The sequence below is a fragment of the Schistocerca americana genome, chromosome 1, assembly GCF_021461395.2.
Source record: "Schistocerca americana isolate TAMUIC-IGC-003095 chromosome 1, iqSchAmer2.1, whole genome shotgun sequence".
Lineage (NCBI taxonomy): Eukaryota > Metazoa > Arthropoda > Insecta > Orthoptera > Acrididae > Schistocerca > Schistocerca americana.
In genome coordinates, this window is record NC_060119.1 from 703783163 (window position 1) to 703798337 (window position 15175).

General features: G+C 40.1%; 1 protein-coding gene across 5 annotated transcripts in view; it reads left to right on the forward strand.

Annotated features, from left to right (window-relative positions):
- The first annotated feature begins 6784 nt into the window (after window positions 1-6784).
- The window catches only part of LOC124609653 (exonuclease mut-7 homolog), a 244638-nt gene continuing 236247 nt past the window's right edge, over window positions 6785-15175 (forward strand). Inside the window, exon 1 of one of the 5 annotated variants that reach the window (XM_047140093.1) lies at window positions 6785-6809. The gene's annotated coding sequence lies outside the window, so the exon portion shown is untranslated. Of the gene's footprint in view, window positions 6810-6886; window positions 7109-7197; window positions 7466-15175 lie in introns of those variants that run through there. The other 4 variants (XR_006979496.1, XM_047140091.1, XM_047140090.1 and 1 more) reach the window with 4 other exon arrangements.

Sequence of the window (15175 nt, forward strand, 5' to 3'; positions counted from 1 at the left end):
ATAAGATGCCATCAACCTGTGCCTATTTTCATACCAACTTTCCAGCATCAAAATAATATATTAATTCTGAAATTAATTATGAAATTTATAGATAAAAGTAACATCACTTTGTAAAACCCCAAAACACTGGAAGGTGGCTGGTTAACAAAATGAAGTGAAGTGACAGTGATAATAGCAAATGAACCATCAATTTCGACATGTACAAATACATTCCTGAGCAACATAGTTCTGTTTTTCCTAGAGGCATGCGAATTGTTCGTTTGTGCCAACATTAAAAGAATGTCGTCGTGTCACAAAGAGACCTTAACCAAAAATATGTAGTAAATTAAGCAAAATATTAAAAACTACACCAGTCGTGAAAAAATAAATATACAGTAGTATGGTATGTACACTACAAAAAAGAAGAATTAAATTTACAGTTCTATAGATATAATGTTCGATGTTTTAGTACTTGTGGACAGTGTTTAGCCTATGAGGAAGAAATATTAGATATTAATGAACTCCAGGTACTGCTAGAAGCTGTAATGAAATGAAATGAAGCTCCCAATCAACTGACTGACAAAACCAGATGTATACATGGTCCTGTTAAGGTTACCCACAGTGAGAGTTCTGTCTCAGAAATGTTGCCTTCTAGGGGAATAAAAGTCATGCTCCCAGTTCCCACATGACTAGGTGGGCACACCTTCACGAATCTCAACTAGCTATTATCAGATGGCAGTATTGCACGCCAGGGTATGACATTAACTATCCAGGCAGTGATCAATACGGCATAATGGCAGCTGATTAATAACTGATTATTAGCGAGATAACGATGGCTTGGGTGTGATAGGTTGAAATCATAGTGACTTGAAAATGAGTATCCTCAATTCCCTAGCAGACACAAGGTCCACCTGTGTTTCCAGGCTTTGTTCCTTTCATAGCGTCCTAGTTTACGCATGTGTTAGTTTTGAGATGTGTGATAGGAACCATATACAGATTGGTCACCAGCATCTTGAATCGCCAGTGGAGGGGTGAGATCCCTGCCAGGGTGTGTACCACTCGCCACAAGGATGTGTCCTGCAGCCCTTGAAGCCTCGGTACCTTATCTGAGGAAGGATATGCCTACTCAGGACACAAATACTCCAAAATAGTTTGGTATCACTCGAAATGATTATTCACAGATACTACACAGTGCAACTGTACAACACTGTTGTTAGGTCCAGTCAACGAGGATTTCACTGTTGTGTAAGCAAATTTGACCAACTTTACAGAGCTGAATGTTATGGCCTGTCTTTTTCATAATTGTTAATTGAAATCCAGTTCTGTTCACTGCATGAGCAGTAAATACTATGCAAAGTAAACATTGAAATTTATTTTTACACACTTAATTTTTAATGGTAGGAAACCAGTGTACTGAGGAAACAGAGCTTATGAACAGAATGACCTCCTCCATGCCAGCCACCATGAATTCCAAAAACATAAATTATGTGAAACCCAGCTCGTACTTTTGTCACATGACATACTGAAAGCCTTGGATCAAGGCAGTCAGGAAGATACAGTATTTCTTGATTTCTGAAACCCTTTTGATTCAGTACCTCATCTACACTTATTATTGATTGTATGGGGTTTCAAGCGATATTTGTAACTGGATTCAGGGTTTTTTGGTATGGAGGATGCAGCATGTTGTCTTGTATGAAGACCTATTGACAGATGTAGAAGTAACATTGGATGTGATCCAGGGAGGTATGTTGGTACCATGTGCTGTTCATGCTGTTTTTAATGACCTTGAGATCTTAGGGGCAATATTAATAATTACCTCCGACTTTTTGTAGATGAAGCAGTTAACTAGAGTGAAGTACTGTCTGAAAGAATCTGTGTTATTATTTTTTCAGCTCCTGATAAGATTTCAAAGTGCTGCAGAGATTGGCAGCTTGTTTCGAATGTTCAGAAATATAAAACTGTGAACTTCACAAAATGAAAAAAAAACGTGGAGTCCTGTGACTATAATATCAGTAAGTCACAGATGGAATAGGTTAACAAATACCTGGGTGTAACACTTTGTAGGGATACAGAATGCAGTGATCATATAGGCTCAGTCGTGCATTCACAAACTGTAATATTCATAATTGTGTAAATTTTACATCCAAATCTTGTTAGTTTTAACTACATAGAATTAACAATTAAGTCGTTTTGCTTGTCTGACCTTCTTACTATGAAACTACTCAGCTTGTAAGGTTTGAGTTTAGACCGAATTGTAAATGTAATTGGATTTTCCAAAACGTTTACAAAAGTCTTTTTCTTCCAATACCCTCACTGGAAAGTTAAATTTATTAATGTTCATGAAATAAATGACTAAGATGATTGTGTTATAACCCAGTCAATAAAAACCAAAAAAGGTCGAATATGGGAAATAATTCGTGCGGCTGCAGATTTTTGTACAGTGGGAGGAAGGAGTCCAATGAACAACACACTAGAACTCCTGACTGATTGGAGATGATGGAACATTTGATGATTACTTGTACGTTTTCCTTGGATAACTCGAAGACCAGGGCCTCTGCCAGAAATATATCTAAGCACAAAATTAAACTACATTAAATTTTCTACTAAAAATATCCTACTCAATTTTGTCTCAAGGACCAATAGTTTGCCCAAAAAGAGCAAGAGGATGTTGAAAATCTTGTGCAATGCACAAACAGTGTAGCTTAGGTGGTATTTTTTGGCTAATGTTCTGTAGTTTCCCGACTCGACAGACCACACGCATCCTACATCAAATTGTTTGCCTCAACATCCTCTATACCTGTGTGGTAAATTGTACGCAAAATAATCGGTTACACTTCATGTGCACTGGTCAGTCGTTACTGGAATACTGGCTACTCTTTGTATTTTGTTCTTTCTACTAACGCATACTGATAAAACAAATATCGCACTGGACTAATTTGTAACCGCTCTATCAAACGGCCACGTAAAATTCCACTTTTAAAATCATCTTGTTTGTAACAGGTAACAAACTGACACTTTCACACGTCACTATGCATCTCATGAGAGTTGTGATGAGCAGTTTTTGTTTGGGATGACTCTAGCTCCAAATTGCAAAAAATTAACTTGGCATGGGATTTGGAGTAGGACCAGGTGAATCTGACGGAACCAAAGGAGTTGAGGTTGGAGAGGAAATTCTGGAGTTCTTCTTCACTGTCAGTCCAGATCATGAAGATGTCATCAATAAATCTGTACCAAACTTTGGGTTGGCAGGCCTGGGTAATCAAGAAGGCTTCCTCTAAGCGACCCATGAATAGCTTGGCATACGAGGGGGCCATCCTGATACCCATGGCTGTTCCCTTTAATTGTTGGTATGTGTGGCCTTCAAAAGTGAAGAAGTTGTCGGTCAGCATGAAGCTGGCTAAGGTAATGAGGAAAGAGGTTTTAGGTAGGGTGGCAGATGATCGGCGAGAAAGGAAGTGCTCCATCGCAGCGAGGCCCTGGACGTGCGGAATATTTGTGTATAAGGAAGTGGCATCAATGGTTACAAGGATGGTTTCCGGGGGTAACAGATTGGGTAAGGATTCCAGGTGTTCGAGAAAGTGGTTGGTGTCTTTGATGAAGGATGGGAGACTGCATGTAATGGGTTGAAAGTGTTTATCTATGTAGGCAGAGATACGTTCTGTGGGGGCTTGGTAACCAGCTACAATGGGGCAGCCGGGATGATTGGGTTTGTGAATTTTAGGAAGAAGGTAGGGGTGTGGAGTGACGGTGGGGTCAGGAGGTTGATGGAGTCAGATGAAAGGTTTTGTAGGGGGCATAAGGTTCTGAGGATTCCTTGAAGCTCCGCCTGGACATTAGGAATGAGATTACCTTGGCAAACTTTGTATGTGGTGTTGTCTGAAAGCTGACACATCTTGGCACAGTGTTACACCGTCCGGGTTATCTGGATACTTCCCACTAACACCAACCTGTCAGAACTCCGGAGATGGGAACTTGCCCTTCAGTATATCCTCTCTTCTCGTTATCCGCCAGGCCTCAAGCTCCGCTAATTTCAAGTTGCCGCCGCTCATACCTCACCTGTCTTTCAACAACATCTTTGCCTCTGTACTTCTGCTTCGACTGACATCTCTGCCGAAACTCTTTGCCTTTACAAATGTCTGCTTGTGTCTGTGTATGTGCGGTTGGATATAGGTGTGTGTGCGAGTGTATACCTGACCTTTTTTCCTCCTAAGGTAAGTCTTTCCGCTCCCGGGATTGGAATGACTCCTTACCCTCTCCCTTAAAACCCACATCCTTTCGTCTTTCCCTCTCCTTCCCTCTTTCCTCATGAAGCAACCGTTGGTTGCGAAAGCTAGAATTTTGTGTGTATGTTTGTGTTTGTTTGTGTGCCTATCGACCTGCCAGCGCTTTCGTTTGACCACCCTAAATAACTGTTTGTCAACATGCAAATTTCAACAAAATCTCTCAAGTAAATGTTCTTTTGCCGTTAGGGGGGATATCAATCAGCGTGATTGCCTTCATTGTAGCTTTGTTTTATCAAAGATATGAACATCGGTATGTCTTTTTTAGATGGCACCCTGTATTTTTTATTTGGTAATTTATCTCCTCTCCTAAAGACCTATTCAAAAATGTATCACAGTGTACCATTCTCTGAAACACAACGTTATTAATTACATAACACATCAATGACTTTGATCCCGGGCTCACAAACTCGTCCATTTGCAGGAGTTGTCAGAAAACAAATGAAAACCAAGTAAAAACATAACACAAAATTGACTTTGACTCTCCTGTACCATTGCCCAGGAGTAGAACATTCAAAGGTGCCCAAAGTAGTGACCCTGTTCACCGATACACTGGTGCACTTGTTGAATGAAAGAATTATTTACTGGTTCCAGTGTAGCCTACTGAAGAGAATTACAAGCAAGCATCCAAAAGTGCATTATCTGTCATGAGTTTAACATTCAGAGTAAACTGGAGTCATTACCAAAGCTGAGATGGTTTTCTATCTTCCAAATGTTCGTCATAGATATCCTGTTTTAATTGGTACTTGGGTGTCTGACAAAGACATTGCAGTTGTGCAGATTTGGCTGTGTCATACTTGTTGTGGGTAGATGGCACTTCAATGATATCATTGATTAATTCAACTTGGTCTGCCAGATGGCAAATTAAGATGATGACTCGAGTGTAATCATCTAAAATGCTTAGTGAGTCAAATACACACCCTGCGGGTGATCGACCATAAAATGGGCTGTTCAGGTGGGAACAGAGGCAGTTTAGGCTGGGAGCTTTGTCTGTGAGATAGATAATGGATGTGATGCGGTGCAATTATGATTAGTCAATCAGATATCGACAATGAGGGAACTTACTGAGATCGTGGCACGGTAAGAAATGTGGCTCCTGGTACATTGTTGTACACAACCAGTTGTGTAGGCATGTGTGAAATGGGCAGATGCCTTGGCACATTACGTGACCAGGGCATCACAGTTGACTCACATATCATATCACCGTTTGAAATAGGTTCCACTTTCTGATTTTGTACTCACTACTGTGAGTTTGCGGTATTTTCTACTTTGAAGTCTGGTAACAAGTTGTCTGTTGCCTGCCATTGTCGAAGCGTAGTCTGAGTTGTGTTGCAGTAACTTATCTCTCATAACCATGGTACACTCGTTTTTAATCACAGATCAAAGTCCACACAATCATTGCACTGTCGGCACACATCACATGCATTATTGCCAGGTGTCATGTTCTGTGGAGCGGATAGAGCTGTATCCAGAACAACAGATGGCTGCATTGTTAATTCGCAGTAATACTGTGCTTACGAAAAATTGCAAGACGTATTTCATAGTAGACAGGGGGGAGGTCACCACCATGGGTGTATTCCCTACTGGATAATAGGGAATTTCCCAAAAGTTGAGTGTAATTGCATATATACATATTTACGAGATACACGATAACATAGTGTGACAACAACGATTCATAGCTCAGAATGCACTGAAGTCTCTTTTGGCTCATCTATAGATGTTCCTCTCCTGGCTCACCAGACGGTCGCATGTCACAGTCGGTAACATCACAAAATTAAGTCACCCAAGGACGCTTCACAAAATTAAGTCACTCAAGAACACTTCAATGAATTTGTTGAGAAGTTCCTTACTTATAACTAGTGATCATTTTTATTTTGTAATTACAGCAGCTAATTTGGGAATGAAACCCATTATATGCAGCTTATAAAACTATTCCTCAAGCTTCACTGTAGATGCAGAATAAATCATTTACGCCTATGTAAATCTAAATATTTTGTGGACAGAGGTAAAGTTGTGAGACAACTATACACCAAGTTTATTTTATTTAAAGGTCACTGATCACGTGGCAAAAAGGGAATATCAATAAAATACTGTGAAAATGAAATGTCAGTAAGCTGGACACGTATATTTTTTAAAAATATTCCCGTCCATAGTGGACTGTGACTACACACTTAAAATACAAGAAAAAATGCACAATATCTGCGCCAGTAGCCGTTTTTCTTAACTAACCGCAACGCATTTAGAAGCTTACTTTATAATCTTCAGGTGGTGCTAGCCCAAATTGCTTTCATTTACGCTCAGTTTGCGAGCAACTAGTGACATTCATGGGGGATGAACATGTTTTGAATCGGCTTGCAATTTTATGTATATTGATAAGTTTATCCACATTTCGACCAAAACTAACCTTTTTGCTGCCGGAGTACACAGAAAGCGCCACTGATTACTGTTTATTGAGAAAAAACGAAGCTAGCGTGAGCCGTTTCAGGTACGTGAACGGCAATTTCAAGGAGTTGTGATACCGCAGACGACTCCAGTGGCTGCACTCAGCGGGTAAAGTGGCGGACAAGACTTTATAGTTCACTTAAAACACTGGATTGCGCTTAGAAACAGAATGGTCACGTGATTTTAATTTCCGGTCAGTAAACGTCAAAACAGTCAAATGCTTACTGTGGCATAGTGACGGTGGTATGCATGTGCAAGTTTTCTTTGCTTGTGGAAGCGCTGCTCGGAACAGATTTGATGTGACGACGAAAGTACTTGATTAACGTTAGTGGTGTTGTGAAAACACACGAAGTGTACAATGAATAGTGGCAAGTACGTACAAGTGTTTCTGATAGCACAGCCTTCCCGTAAGTCTGGTCGTGCATGTATCAGCGATATATGGAACCAATATTTCATTTGTTAGGATTTACCGAAGTGTCGGAAATTTTTTGTTCTTTTTAAAGCGGAAAAAACCTGTATCGAACAGTTTTAAATACGCTTCACATATTGTTAAGGGCATGTTGTGGATCAAATCGTTGTCGAAATTTAATTGTTACGAGGTTCTGAAATGCTGCACGCAAATTTTGATTCAATGAGCGACCGTGAAGCAAGGGACTAAGCGCAATTCATGTTTTGTAGTTTATTAGCATAGTATGTAATTCCATCTTGAATATCATCGTATGACAACAACCGGATGAACTGCGCCGTTGGTCGTATTTCACAAGGTGCCCATTGCCTGTATTCATGTGCTTTCAAAGTATGTTATTAATAATTTATAATACTAGACTAAAAGATCAAACCAGTAAACATTTTTCATAGTAGCTCGCTGAATGGAGACTTGTCCAACATGTTTGATTCACGTCTGCAGTTTTAAGCTAAATGCAGTTAGTAATGTCGTTTTCAACAGCCTGTACAACTTTTAAAATGTTGCTATTAGCAAGCTGGTACATTTTACTATTCTTGGTGTGAAATTAACTTATGACGTTTTACCAAAAACGTATCTTTGAGTCTGGGTATGAATGATTTCGAAGAAATTCTTGAAGCTGATGCCATACCGTCTATTCAGATCAACGTTTCAATCATAGTGGGCTAATGTGTGCACTGAAACTCAAAGGGTCAGTTGCAGTGTTTTGGTTATAAAGAAACAGCATTTTTTAGTTTAAGGGCATGCAGCGTATTACTATGACAGTTTTCCTGTCAGTTTGTCATATGTTGGCAGTGAGACTTTCTAGAATTATTCTGGTGCATTTTCAAGTACTATGACCCTTCCTTGTCATAATAATATCCCAAAGTTTTAACTGTTCCCAATTTACCCCTTGGATGGGGGATCTGGGATATAAAGTGTACTAATCAAGTAAAACATACTTTAATGTCTTGTTATGCTACAATTACTGCAACGATAATTAAGAGTACATCCTTGAAACCCATGTCGCAGTACAAATGTCTATGTTTCCAAAATGTTTAATGCAAAATCAATAATGTGTGTTACTTGACAAGATAAACAAATAATTAAACTTAATACTGTTCAAGAAAATTTGAAATATCTCTCTTTAAAATCAGATGCAAAAAAATCTTCCTACTTATTGTCCTAAATTAATCCATTCTGTGTTACCCATTTCTATGTATCTAGTAATTGCCATCACCCTTACACCTGGATAAAAACTTCACTTAATATTGGTTTCACTTTTGTGTATGTTGTAATTTTATGCTCCTTTACTATCTTACCACATTCACTTTGGTAATGCACTGAAGCCCATGGTCCTATTATTATTTCTGAGTTTGAATTAATTCATGTAGCTATATTACCTCTGCCAGTAAGACTAGTGAAGACTGCCTTAGTGTGTTGTATGGAATGTTGAACTTTTTAGCTGCAACAGACACAGACATCTCTTTTGTTACTACTTCCCCGGCCTTCTCAACATCACTTGAGTCATATGTGATGTCATTTATATGCATGTGGCATGACCTGCAAAGGCAAACTAAGACCATTATCCATCATAAAGTGCAGTTATACCAAAATTACTCCACATTCATGAAATGTTATTTACTAACAAACTATTAGTGATATATTACTAATTATATATTAAAATTGGGTTTAAAGCATAGGCCTATGAGATGTATACATAGTTTCTTACAGTATCACAGCTGGTTTCTCAACTGCATCCTTTCAACTATAATTGTATGTCTTTACTGCAATGTTAAGATAACAAACATTTATTTCAAAAATGCAGTCTCACTTTGGCCAACAGAGCTTACGGACACCATATTATAACCACCTGTTAAATGTGGACTACATATTAGAACTGAATACGTATGAGGATTAGATTAACAATTATGAAAAAATTGTCATTTGCATCCAAATTATCCCATTATCCCTTCTTGCTGGGGATTTTGAAGTCCTCCCTACCCTTCTCCTTAGGGATTTTAATGTCTGTAACTTCATGTAGAGTGGAGCTGCGACCACTGACCAAAACGGGATTGTTGAAAACGTGCTAGCAGGGCTCGATCTCTGCCTCCTCAACACTGGAGCTCCCACACACTTTAGTGTGGCACATGGCACTTTTTTGGCCATTACTCTTTCCATCTGTAGCCCTGGATTCCTCCCCTCTGTTCAGTGGGGAGTTCACGACGATGTGTGCAACAGCAGTCATTTTCTGATCATCCTATCTTTTCATCAGCATCATTCATGTGGATACCCTTCCAAGTTGGCCTTTACTAATGTGGATAGGGATGTCTTTTCTTTGCTCGCCATTTCTGCTGCCGCACCACACAGTGGCATTGATGAGTCCTTTTGAAACTTTTTGACGGGTGCCATCCTTTTGGCAGCTGCTTCAGTGATTACTTCGTCCTCGGGTTGTTCTCGACAGAAGGCTGTCACTTGGTAGACCTCTGAAATTGCTGTGGCTGTTAGTCTATTACCATGCCCTTCAATTCTACAAATGGTATTTATCTCTGGACCACCTTCTGGCCTTTAATGGCTTTGTGCCTGGTCCCGGTTAGAAATAGATTTGCTGGGAACTGTGTGTTGCTGCCATAGAGCCGCATACTCACTCATTGCAGGTATGGGCAAAGGTAAGGCACATTTTTGGTCTCTGTTCTCGTACAGGTGTCCCAGAAATTTCCCAGAATTGTGTTATCCTTGCCAGCCTGGACTCTGGTGCTGAGCATTATGCTCGGCATTTTGCCAAGGCCTCAACATTGGTTCACTGTCCGCCCATGTTCTGTTTTCTCAAACTCTGTCTGGAACAACTCCCCTTACCTTTTGTTCCCTGCTGCCTGGAGCCTTATAACTCCATGTTTAGCAAGTGGGATTTTGCCGGCACCTTTGCTCTCTGCCCTGATATGGCTGCTGGACCAGACTTTGTTCACAACCAAATGTTTTTCAGTGAGTAGCCAACATCGTATACTTGCCATTTTTAACCATCTGCTCAGTGAGGGGAAGTTCCCTTCTCAATGGCAAGAAAGTGTCGTTACTGCTATATGGTGCATCTACATCCTTGGCACCTTACATGAGTGGAGCTTCCGTGATCCACCCACCCCTAAATTTTATCTGGCACTTTCTTTCATGTTGCACTTCTCTGGTACGGGTTGCTATCTCCTGTAGCACCTCCCATCTGCAAGAGAATGGGGTTCCGCGGGGTACTCTTCTGAGTGCCCCTCTTTTTAGTGGCTGCCGATGGTCTGATGGGAGCAGTGGGGCCTATGGTGTCCACCCTTTTGTCTGCTGATGATTTTTGCATTTATTTTTGCTTGTCCGTGATAGGCATTGCTGAACGCATACTGCAGGGAGCAATATACAGAGTGCCTGAGCTGGTACCTTCCTCTATGCTGATTAGTCCCTCTGTCTGGAGTCCAAGAGGTGTGGACAATGACCTAAGGCAGGTGAGCCCCCGATGAGGGTGGCCTTCCAGCAGGAAGGATCACACCATCAGAGACGCTGGCAATCATGGGGGATTTGGCTGCACCCCGTTACCTCCTGGTGGCATGCACGGAAGATGGTCACAATTTCACTACATTTAACCCATTTGTTATTCAAAAGGCTGTAGATGCCAATGCCCGGTCTTTTGAAGTCCTGCCCTTGGTTGCATAATGAGACCTTGCTTCTGGAGATGGATAGTGCTTTTCAAGCAAAGAAACTGCTTAATGCAGTACTTCTCCACACCACACTCTGAATTCCTCCCATGATGTCATAGCCACTCGGCTGCTTGATGGTTTACCAAGGCTGAAACAACAGCCTGCCTCATTGACCAGGGAGTGACTGCAGTCCATCACGTCATGAAAAAGATTGATAAAGAATTAGTGCCAACCTGCACTCTATTCCTCACACCTGACCATGTGGTACTTCCATCAAAAATTACGGCTGGCTACGAAGCTATTACTGTCGGACTGCATATCCCAAATCCCACGCGGTGCTCTAAATGTGAGTGCTACAACCACACCCGTGAATCTTGTGAAAATGCAGCCAAATATGTAATGTGCAGCAGGGATGCTCATGAGGGTGTGTGTCTGCCTCCTTCCCCTCACTGTATCAACAGCAAGGTTAACCATGCTGCCTCCTCCCATGACTGTCCAATGAGAGAACCATTCAGGAGATCCGGGTGAAGGAAAAGGTTTCCACTCACATTGTTTGGAAAATGATGGCTAATCGCAAACCTTGTACACCACCCTCTGTCAGTTATAGTACAGTTCTCACTACACCCCGACCTATGAAGCACGTGGCTGTGTAGACTTGCAACTTCCAGTTTAGTGCCATGCTTGTGAAATCATCCAGCTCCCAGGTCTCACTCTCATCTTCACCTGCTACAGGTGCATGCCCTACCAAGAAACCTTCGCCTGCACCACCGAAATTGTATGATTCGCAAATAGAAGCACAGAAATCTAAAAAGGAGTACTCTCTTGATGACTTTCTGCGCACATCTAGCCAGCTAGCATCTAGGTATGCACCTGACAAATGGCATGATTCTAAGCAGTCAAAAAGAGGCATGCGATCTTTCCCTTCTCCGCCTCGGTGTTCTTCTTCCACGGTGTTACCATGCGATACAATCACTCGGCTGACCTCCATTTCACTGGGACACACCACGAACAACCACTCTGCTAGCCAGCCGAAGGCAAATGCTGACACCCTCTGTCAAACTAATGGCCAGGATCCTCCAGCCTCTGGACCTGGTCATTGTGCACATTTGAATCCTGGCACTTGGCAGCCATCATAGTGACTACCCTGCTATTTGACACATCTCCTGTCTATCATCAGATGTGATTATTCTCCAACAGAACATTAACAGCATCAGATCCAGTAGGGTTGAGTTACAGCTCCTCTTGCGATTATACATACCAGTTGTTTTCTGCTCCGGCTTGTGGGTAAGTCGTGTTGCTCATTTGAGATGAAGTATATAGTTGCACCATTTTCTTGTACACCGAGCTTCAAGCTATTGCTGTCTCTTTTTCCCTTCCAAGTTTCACCTTCTCTCTTTGGGAATGTCTACTCACTCTCGTCTTTGGCTGTTTGCAACTTATTGTTCAACTTCCTCCTCCCTTTCTGCTGCTTGATGACTTAAGTGCCCAACATCCCCTATGGGGCTATCCATGCTCCTGTCAGAGAGGCTCTCTCCTATATCTTCAGCCAGCTCAGTCTAATCTGTTTGAACATGAATACATCACATATCTTCCCAATTCCATCCCTTTTCTCTCTTGGACCATATGATCTGTACTGCTCAGTTTGCTTGTTGTCTCGAGTGGTCAGTTCTCTCTGACAAACACTCAAGTGACCATTTCTCCTGTGTCATTTGTTTGCTGATGCCTATCCCATCTGTTTGTCTAACCAGCTGGCAGCTTTCTGAAGCTGAGTAGCAGCTCTATTCCTCATTGGCCACTTTTTATGAACACCATTTCTCCTGCATTGATGGCCAGATAGAATATACCTTACAAACACTATTCTCACTGCCATGCAGTATTCCAAACCTTGCACCTCTTCCTCGCAGCGATGTGCCTCTTTCCCCTGGTGGATTGAGGCATGCCGTGATGCAATCTGCACATGGAGACGAGATCTCTGCATTTTTAAGTGCCGTCTTACGATGGTGAACTTTATCCATTTTTTCGTACCCTCTTACGAGGTTGGGCTGTATCTAGAGCGTAGCTCTTTTCAGCCATATGTGCTTTAATACTGTTGGGACTCAATTTATTTATATTATTTGGGAAAAATTTATATTTCCTGTTTTTACTTAAAATATTGATTATCCAATTCAATAACAATAATTCTTCAGTAATTTATTATATGTCTTCTATTTCTATCTGTCAATACATTCTTTATTTTTCTTACTTAATCTACTTCTTCCTCTTTTCTTCTTGTTTCTGAGTGGAAATAATGCTATATCCCGGCATTCGCCTTACGGTTTGGGAAAACCCCACCTGGGATAATGTATCTTATATAATGTTTTACTTTATTTTGTATTTTTGACTAAAATCTCACTTAATTTTTTTTAAATTTTTTATTGTGTGACTGACAATTGCACTTCAGCTTTCGTTAACTAAATGGCTAATATTATTAGAAGGTCCAAGTGGAATTGTCCTATCCAATTCTTCATTAGTCTCCCTAATACATTGTGCTATAGTATGTGATGGAAATTTATTCTGGTAGCATGGAAAATTGAAATGCATAAATTCTTCTTCTAGTGTTTTAGTTGTTAGCGTATCAGAGTGAAGTCTATTCATTCCTATATTGATGACAAGCTCAATCAGTCGGTGCTGTAGCGGTAATATATTTACTGAATTATATATATCTTGATTTGTAGTGTAGAGACTTGACCTAATAGCGATTCGTAAGATTCTTCTTTCCGTACTTAAAATTCTTTCTGTATGCTGTTTACTTGCAATCCATACTGGTGCCCCATATTCCAAAACTGGTCTTATAAATGTTTTATAAGTATAAATTAATGTACTATTGAGTGCTCCTGTTATACGCCCTCTAATTAACTTTAGAAGTCCGATTCTTCTCCTTACCTTAAGGATATTATCTATGTGAGGCTTCTATGACAGTATTGCGTCCATTATAAGACCTAAATAATTTGCTTTTGGTTTTGGTAAAATTTCTCCTCCCCAGAGTTTTAACTTTACTTTATCTGGTGTTTGTAATTTATTAGTAGTAAAATTTCTGTGTCTGAATATCACAAATTGACTCTTGTGCGCATTAGGTTTAATGACCCAGGTACTGAGCCACTTTTCTAATTTTGTGAGGTATTGTGTATTTGCATTATTCAATTCTTCGGACGTTCTCTCATGACACCAATAAACTGTATCATCTGCATCAAGTGTCAAGCCTTCATTCCAATGGGTAGGCAGTGGAATATCAGCTGTATATAAGGTGTACAGCAAAGGTGAAAGAATAGCACCCTGTGGCACCCTGGCTTCTGGAATGAAAGGACTAGAGAGTTTATTATTAATCGATAAATATGTAGGTCTATTGTCTATAATAATGCTAATTAGTTAGATAAATTGAATTGGGATACCAAAGTTCATAAGCTTATAATATAATCCTAGTCGCCACACTGTCGAAAGCTCTTTCTGTATCCAAATATAAGGCTGATGCACGATCTGTAATATTTAAGGTCTTAGTAATGCTAGTACATATTCTGATAATCAGATCTATAGTTGAATGTTGTTGCCTAAAGCCTGCTTGTATGTCAGGTATAAGTCTTTGGCCTTCTGCAAATTAATGCAATCGTCTGTTTAATATGGACGCAAAAGATTTTCCAGTAGTTGACAAAAGTCTTATAGGACGATAGGATGTCGGATTATTTAATGGTTTCCCAGATTTTGGTATCATAATTACTTTTGCTGTTTTCCATTGTTGCGGTATTTGTTTTAATTTTAAAACATTGTTGTACAAACAGTGTAACATTCTAATTATTTTTTCACTTGGTGCTGCTCTAACATGTAGTCTGCTAATTCCATCCGTTCCAGGTGAAGTGTTTTTGCCATTATTTATTGCTTTATCTATTTCTTCTTCTGTAATTTCTTGAATCAGTGCTAATTGCTCTTCATTTAAAACTTCTGGGGATGTTAAAATCATTGGCATTTCTTCATCAACTTTTGTTTATGCGAATTATTAAAACGTGGATCCTTAGGTATTTTATGAGTTTCTATTAGAACTTCTCTAAAAATTTGTGCTTTTTCTTGACTATCTGTTATTGTATTCCCATTATATTGTAGTGGAGACTCAGTGTTTATTTTATCTCCTATAATACGTTTAAAAGTCTTCCAGAACCTGTTTGATTGTTTGTGATCTAACAACACACACGTTTTTGCCCATCTTTGCGAGTGAAAATTTGCCAATTGTCTTTTGACAAGCATATTCAATCTGTTACATGCTATTCTCAATTCTTCAGACTGAAATCTTTTTAGCTGTCGATATATCCTACGTTTTTGTTTTGTAGTTACCA